We start from the raw sequence: 7646 nt of genomic DNA, 5'->3' as shown, positions 1-7646 counted from the left end.
CAGGAGTGACAGTGGGGGCTGAGCCACTTGTTTTTCTGGAGCTGTGAACAGAAAAGCAGTGGAGAAGCCAGGCAGCCGCCCTTGCTGCCTGCCTAGCTCTGTTCCCCCAGCGCCACATGCTGTCTCCTCTCTCTGCATGCTCTGTCCCAGCTTTTTCCTTCTCTTTCTAACCTCTGCTTCAAGGTTGTATGTCCAAATACAGGGGCCATGACCCCAGAGCTTAATTGTCCTTGGTTCAAATGACCCATAACACTGAATACCTGATATCCATTCAGTCCAATTCCACATTTCCAGGAGACACAGTTTGCTCCATCCTGCATAGGCTCCCCTGTTTTGTAGGCAGCCACGAAAAGAAGGAAAGATCATGGACTATAAATATGGCGAGCAGGAGTCACCCCTACCAGTAAGCAGATAGTTCTTAGAGAAGAGGCTTGTGGACTGGGAAGAAGGTCTAATGATAGATGCGTTTTCAGATTGATTCTAAAGGACCATAAAGTACACCTAAAGTGATTTTATGAAATGGCAAAGTAACAAGTAATTTTTTAGGAAAAAATGATTGGAATTGTGCCTGTTTTTGAAAACTTTTTAAAAGGGGCATCAACATGTATTCCATACCAGGAAAGGTAACTAATTTGGAAGTCAGAGGATCTGAGAACTGTTCCTGTCTCTCTCAGACTGGCTCTTTGAACAAATGCTGTCATCCCCTAACATGGTTTTCTCATCTCTAATGAGAAATAGCAGTAGTTGCTGTATGTGTGTCATAGGGCTAGATAAGAAGGGAATATACCACTCGCATATGGGAGAGGAAGGAACTGGGGAGAGTTTGGGGTTCTGTGACTAATAGTTACAGGTCACATAGAGACTTGGGACTACAAGGTTGGAGATAAGAAAGAAAGCCAGTGGAATTGCTCCAGCCACCCTCAGCCTTGTCTGTAGGGCTCTGGAGGAACTGAGCTGTGAATTCTCGAAGTCTTCCAAAGCCAGAGAAGTACGTACAACTGCTAAGGTAGTGCTTACAATTAATAATAAAAGCAAGGTGGAGAATGATGTTCATGGTGAAGTAGGGAGCTCCCACCAATGCCCACTGGACCCGAAATGTGGCAAATCCAAGCCTGGTTGGTTGGCTGTAACCCTTTGTTTACCAAAGCAATTTAGCGAGACTTAAGTGGTGCTTTACTAAGTTGAGGTAAGGCTGGTTACTCTCACCCATGGCGGAGGGTCAGGAGGAGGAAAAGGCCAATCTTCTGGCATGTGTGTCTTCCCAAGTTTGTTGTGAACACCTGATAAGATTGTGGATATAAAAAGGCTTTAAGCACTGGAAAGCACTGCACATATGTAAGTTATTATAATCATGATGATTAACAATGTCATAAGGGAAACCATTAAATCAGTCATGCAAATGGGTGCTTGTACTCGGCACCTAAAAGGTATCAAGCAGAGAGCCTGAAGCAATTTGATCATCTTCCTTTTCTTATAAGTTCCTTTTCATTCAAGCTTTGTGGGTTTGTGTATCTATAAAATCAAAAGATGTATTTGGCCTGGGGCTACTGCTTTCTCAGCTGAATGGAAGAAAGCCTTCTTTGATTATTTGTACTCCAAATCTCTCATAAAACGGAAAGGTATGTCCATTTCTGAGACACATACCATGCTACCTACCAAGTGTTCCAGAGAAATGTCAAATGAGAGCTGGATTCTGGTTTCTTCTTTGGATTCCTTGCAGCCAGGATGGGGGATGTGTTTAAGAGGTGAAAGGAAGGGGAAGAGAGACAGAAGGCAGAGTTTAAGGGCAGAGAGGGACATAGAGACAGAGATGAATGATTCTGTGTATAGTAGGTCATCATGAGGCTCAACAGAGATTAAATAAAAGGACAGTAGTAATTCCTGCAGCTAAGTAATGCTAAGGACACTGAAGTACAATTATCTTATATCCAAAACCAGGAAAGCAGCACATAAGAGCCACTTTCAGATAGCAACCTAAACAACCTGTGATTTTTTTTTAAAGATTTTTTTAAAGTAATCTCTATACACAAGATAGAGCTCGAACTTACAACCCTGAAATCAAGAGTCACATGCACCACTGACTGAGCCAGCCAGGCACTGCTACAACCTGAGATTTTGGTCAAAGATAGCCATTTTTGAGCAGTTAACACACTGGACTCCGAACTAGAAGACTATGGTGAAGGACTATGGAAGCTTTTCCGGTCAGGTCATGTGGGGTATAAGTAGAGCTTGGAAAAGAGTCTGTTTATTTATTTTACTTTCTTTTTAAGATTTTATTTTTTATGTTTATTTATTTATTTATTTATTTATTTATTTATTTATTTGAGAGAGAGAGAGCACAAGTGAGGGACAGGCAGAGAGAGGGGGACAGAGTATCCAAAGCAGACTCTGCACCAACAGCAGTGAGCCCGATCTGGAGCTTGAACTCACACACAGGAAATCATGACTTAAGCCAATGTCAGACATTGAACTAACTGAGCCACTCAAGTGGCTTAAGATTTTACTTTTAAGCAATCTCTGTACCCAATGTGGGGCTTGAACTCAGAATCCTGAGATCAAGAGTCACATGCTCCTCCTACTGAGTCAGCCAGGTGCCCCAAGAAAGTCTTTTTAAATGAGAATAGAAAGGTGGATCCTTTGATGATATATAAACTTTACATTTCATGAAATAAAAAATAATGGAAACTCCAAGACCTATATCAAGCTTATGTGCAATAGTTTTCCTCTCTCTTTTAAACTTCTCACATCACTCAGAAAAGTACTGCATCTTATAAAGTGAGGAGGCTAATAGCTACACCAGACCATCAGCTCCATTATACTACATTGGTTACCTGTGTAAGACATGACCCTGGGCTCAGGCAACACGCAGTAGACTTGAAGAAGTAAGAAAAATGGAACAGGAGATTACCCATATAAATATTTAGCATATCACATGCTGGGAACAGAGTGTGGATTCCGAAAGGATCAGTGGTTAGTATTATTATGGCTGTCATTGTTGATATAAGATTATTCTCAGACACATAAGAAACACATCCTCACTGGTTACATTGTCACAGTCCATCTTTCCTAGCCCTTGTAGGGGTCCAGGATGCCTGACAATGAGCCAGTGCCCAGGGGTGATCTCCAGGGGCAGAAGGATAGGGGTTAGGCATCTATCTATGTAGGCTGTCTGGAGCATGAAGAGCCAGAATGGGGAGACCATGCCAAGGCCTAAAGAAGTGCCAAGAGTCAAATCCAGGGGAATGGGGGCCAAAAGCCAAATCCAAATACTGCTGGTGAACGGGAGAAGAAGCCTTGGGTCAGGTAGAGTCCAAGTAGAAAAAGAAGCCAATTTGGAGCAAATCAAGGAGGATCCCAGGAGGTTGTCCAAAAACAGTGCTGGAATAACCTTTAATAGGCCACTGGGCAGGGCTGTTTAACCATGATAGAGCTAAAGAGCCAGGACCTATAAACAATACTGTAGGACAGAAAAGAAAGGAAGAAACAGTTGATGGAACCAAAGAAAAGAAATCATGATTGCTACGGAATATAAAGAGAATATTACAGACTGGAAAAGAGGAGGTGATGAGCATTTGGAAGAGAGACAATGTTCGCCAGTTCTTAGCTATAAGTCTGTAAATTCAAAGCAGAGGAAACCTTTTTTGTTAGGCTCCTTGCTTGTAAGTAAGGTATGCTGACGGGTAGTTCTGTGTTTTTCTGCAGCTCCTAAAATGATGGCCTTCTATTCAAACTCACTGGGTTCATAGGAAGGGCCATTCTAGACCTTATGTCAAAAAAAATATGACTTATTAAGATAAACAAGAATGATAAATAAATAGGAAAATAATCTTACAGAGTTATCCTAAAAGAAGTAAAAATGCATGTAACTTAGACTTTTTCGTTACACTTTTAAATGTTAGGGTTATGACTCCTTTCCTTATTTTCCCCACCACTTCTAGGAGCTCTTAGCTCCTTCTCACAGGAGTGGCAGGGAAACAACAGAACTTGGTGTCGGAGGACTTTAGATGAAGGTCTGGTTCTCTCTAGCTCTGTGACCTTGGAAAGTCACTTAGTGTTTCCAAGTATGTGAAATGAGAGTGATGATACATGTCCTTACTACATAAAGGAATGTGTACAGTGGATGAGAATATATACGTTAAAGAGCGTTATAAAGTGTGCAAAGTCCTACACAGGTAATAAACCAATTTCAGAGGTCACAGAATTATAGTTGGAAAGGAACTTAATACCATCCTGTCCTAAGACTTTCATACCTTTTAAGGTGAAGGACTTTGTCTTAGTCCTTTCAGGCTGTTACAGTGAAGTACCACAGATCTGGTGGCGTATGAACAACAAGCATTGGTTTTTCACACTTCTAAGGGCTGGAAGCTCAAGGTCAAGGTGCTAGCATGGTTGGGTTCTGGAGACAGCTGCATCCCAGCTTGCAGACTGCTCCCTTCTCCCTTCTCACTGTATCCTCACAAAGTGGAAAGAGGGCAAGAGAGCTTTCCAGGTTCCTGTTATAAGGACACTCATCCCATTTGTAAGGCCTCCACCTTCATGACCTAGTCACCTCCCAAAGGTCCCACCTCCTAATAACATCACTTTAGGGGTGAGGATTTCAACATATGAATTTGGTGGTGGTGGGGGGGGGGACACAAATGTTCAGTCCACAACAGACATTTTCTTCAAATAAAGTCATATGTAACAAAGAAAAATAAGAGTTGTTCTAAAAAAACAAGGAAGATGAGGTGCCACATCCCAGCGAGATTTCTGTCACACCGGGGCCCAGCCCCACAGCCCCACCTCTACCACTGGAGAGGAGAGGACAGGAGGATGTGGCCTTAGGTGTTGCTCAGTGCACAAATTTTAAAACTCACCAATCTATCCCAAATCTCTTAAATTACAGTTGAGGAAACTGAGGTCACACAATGGGTCACAATCCCTCCTGCTATAAAGTGTTTCTAAAACACCAATTAGCTTATATGTGCTTGGTACTTAGGGGGATGATGCCAGAAAAATATGGATATTATGTTAATTTATATATGTTTTTTCTTAGGCAAGGGGAGCCAGAATATCAGGAGAAAATAAAAGGAAAAGCCCTCACTTCAGCTGCTGTACAGACAGGAGCCCTTTTTAGCTCTATTTTGAATGAATGAATGAATGAATGAATGAATGAATGAATGAATGAATCAGATGTACCTGTATAGCTCTCAGCTTGTGAACTTGTTCTTCTGCCCACCTTGATAGCAACCTCACTAGCTCACACTTCTGCTTCCATCTCTATTATCTCAAAGCCNAACTTGGTGTCGGAGGACTTTAGATGAAGGTCTGGTTCTCTCTAGCTCTGTGACCTTGGAAAGTCACTTAGTGTTTCCAAGTATGTGAAATGAGAGTGATGATACATGTCCTTACTACATAAAGGAATGTGTACAGTGGATGAGAATATATACGTTAAAGAGCGTTATAAAGTGTGCAAAGTCCTACACAGGTAATAAACCAATTTCAGAGGTCACAGAATTATAGTTGGAAAGGAACTTAATACCATCCTGTCCTAAGACTTTCATACCTTTTAAGGTGAAGGACTTTGTCTTAGTCCTTTCAGGCTGTTACAGTGAAGTACCACAGATCTGGTGGCGTATGAACAACAAGCATTGGTTTTTCACACTTCTAAGGGCTGGAAGCTCAAGGTCAAGGTGCTAGCATGGTTGGGTTCTGGAGACAGCTGCATCCCAGCTTGCAGACTGCTCCCTTCTCCCTTCTCACTGTATCCTCACAAAGTGGAAAGAGGGCAAGAGAGCTTTCCAGGTTCCTGTTATAAGGACACTCATCCCATTTGTAAGGCCTCCACCTTCATGACCTAGTCACCTCCCAAAGGTCCCACCTCCTAATAACATCACTTTAGGGGTGAGGATTTCAACATATGAATTTGGTGGTGGTGGGGGGGGGGACACAAATGTTCAGTCCACAACAGACATTTTCTTCAAATAAAGTCATATGTAACAAAGAAAAATAAGAGTTGTTCTAAAAAAACAAGGAAGATGAGGTGCCACATCCCAGCGAGATTTCTGTCACACCGGGGCCCAGCCCCACAGCCCCACCTCTACCACTGGAGAGGAGAGGACAGGAGGATGTGGCCTTAGGTGTTGCTCAGTGCACAAATTTTAAAACTCACCAATCTATCCCAAATCTCTTAAATTACAGTTGAGGAAACAGAGGTCACACAATGGGTCACAATCCCTCCTGCTATAAAGTGTTTCTAAAACACCAATTAGCTTATATGTGCTTGGTACTTAGGGGGATGATGCCAGAAAAATATGGATATTATGTTAATTTATATATGTTTTTTCTTAGGCAAGGGGAGCCAGAATATCAGGAGAAAATAAAAGGAAAAGCCCTCACTTCAGCTGCTGTACAGACAGGAGCCCTTTTTAGCTCTATTTTGAATGAATGAATGAATGAATGAATGAATGAATGAATGAATGAATCAGATGTACCTGTATAGCTCTCAGCTTGTGATAGGCTACACTTGTTCTTCTGCCCACCTTGATAGCAACCTCACTAGCTCACACTTCTGCTTCCATCTCTATTATCTCAAAGCCCCCAGACTCAGGCTGAGTTTTGCCAAGAATCTACACAAGTACTGCTATAACCAAATAACTCAGGCTAGGTGGCATAAACAACAGAAATTAATTTTTCACAACTGTGAAGGCTAGAAGTCCAAGATCAAGGTGCCAGCAGAATTGGTGTCTTGTGAGTCCTGGCTTCGACGTGGCCACCTTTTCACTACGCTCTCATGGAGAGAAAGAATGCAAGCTCTCTGTTGTCTCTTCCTCTTTTCCTAAGGACACGAGTCCTATAGCATTAGGACCCCACCCTTATAACCTCTTTTAACCTCAATTGCCTCCTTAAGAATCATATTTCCTTTCAAGATCATATTTCCAAACGCTCACATTGGGGTTTAGAACTTCAACATATGGATGGGGGCAGGGAGACAATTCAGTCCCTAAGAGGCACTAATAATGTGTTTGTTAGCATTCTTGTTAGTATTACATCAGGTTTCGTTGGTCTATCCCTCACTCTATATTTCCCACAGGGCTGAAAAGATATTTTTTAATGCCCAGTGTTGGTAAAATTATGGAGAAATAGCCACTCCCTTAGATTTCTGATGATAAAATAAGATCAGCACAACCTTTATGGATGGAAATTTAACAATATGTATCAAAAGCCTAAAAGTTCTGAATATCCCTTATCTCAGGCATTCTGTTTCTAGTCATTTATCCTAAAGAAACACCAACATGTAGCTTCCAGGATATCTACCATAACGTTAGAATTTGGAAAAACTGGAAGTACTGTAAACGTTTAACAATAGGGGACTGACATATCACTTGATGAAATTCTGTAAAGCTATTAATATAATAATGTAGAGCATGGAACATGGAAATATACACTTAATACCATAAATGAATAAAAGTGAATTTTAAATTATGTAACATATCTCATATGATTCCTATTTTACTAAAGTATTACACTCTAGGTTTTAGGTATACTTAGAAGAAATGTTAAAACATTACCTCTGGGTGCTAAGACTAAGGATGATATTTATTTTATCCTTTCTGTTTCCTCTTATTTTCCACATTGAAAAAGCAACACATTTATAAAAATTTTTT

The sequence above is a fragment of the Crocuta crocuta genome, unplaced genomic scaffold (assembly GCF_008692635.1).
Source record: "Crocuta crocuta isolate KB4526 unplaced genomic scaffold, BGI_CrCroc_1.0 scaffold91-1, whole genome shotgun sequence".
Classification (NCBI taxonomy): domain Eukaryota; kingdom Metazoa; phylum Chordata; class Mammalia; order Carnivora; family Hyaenidae; genus Crocuta; species Crocuta crocuta.
Note: the sequence above shows the minus strand (reverse complement) of the source record.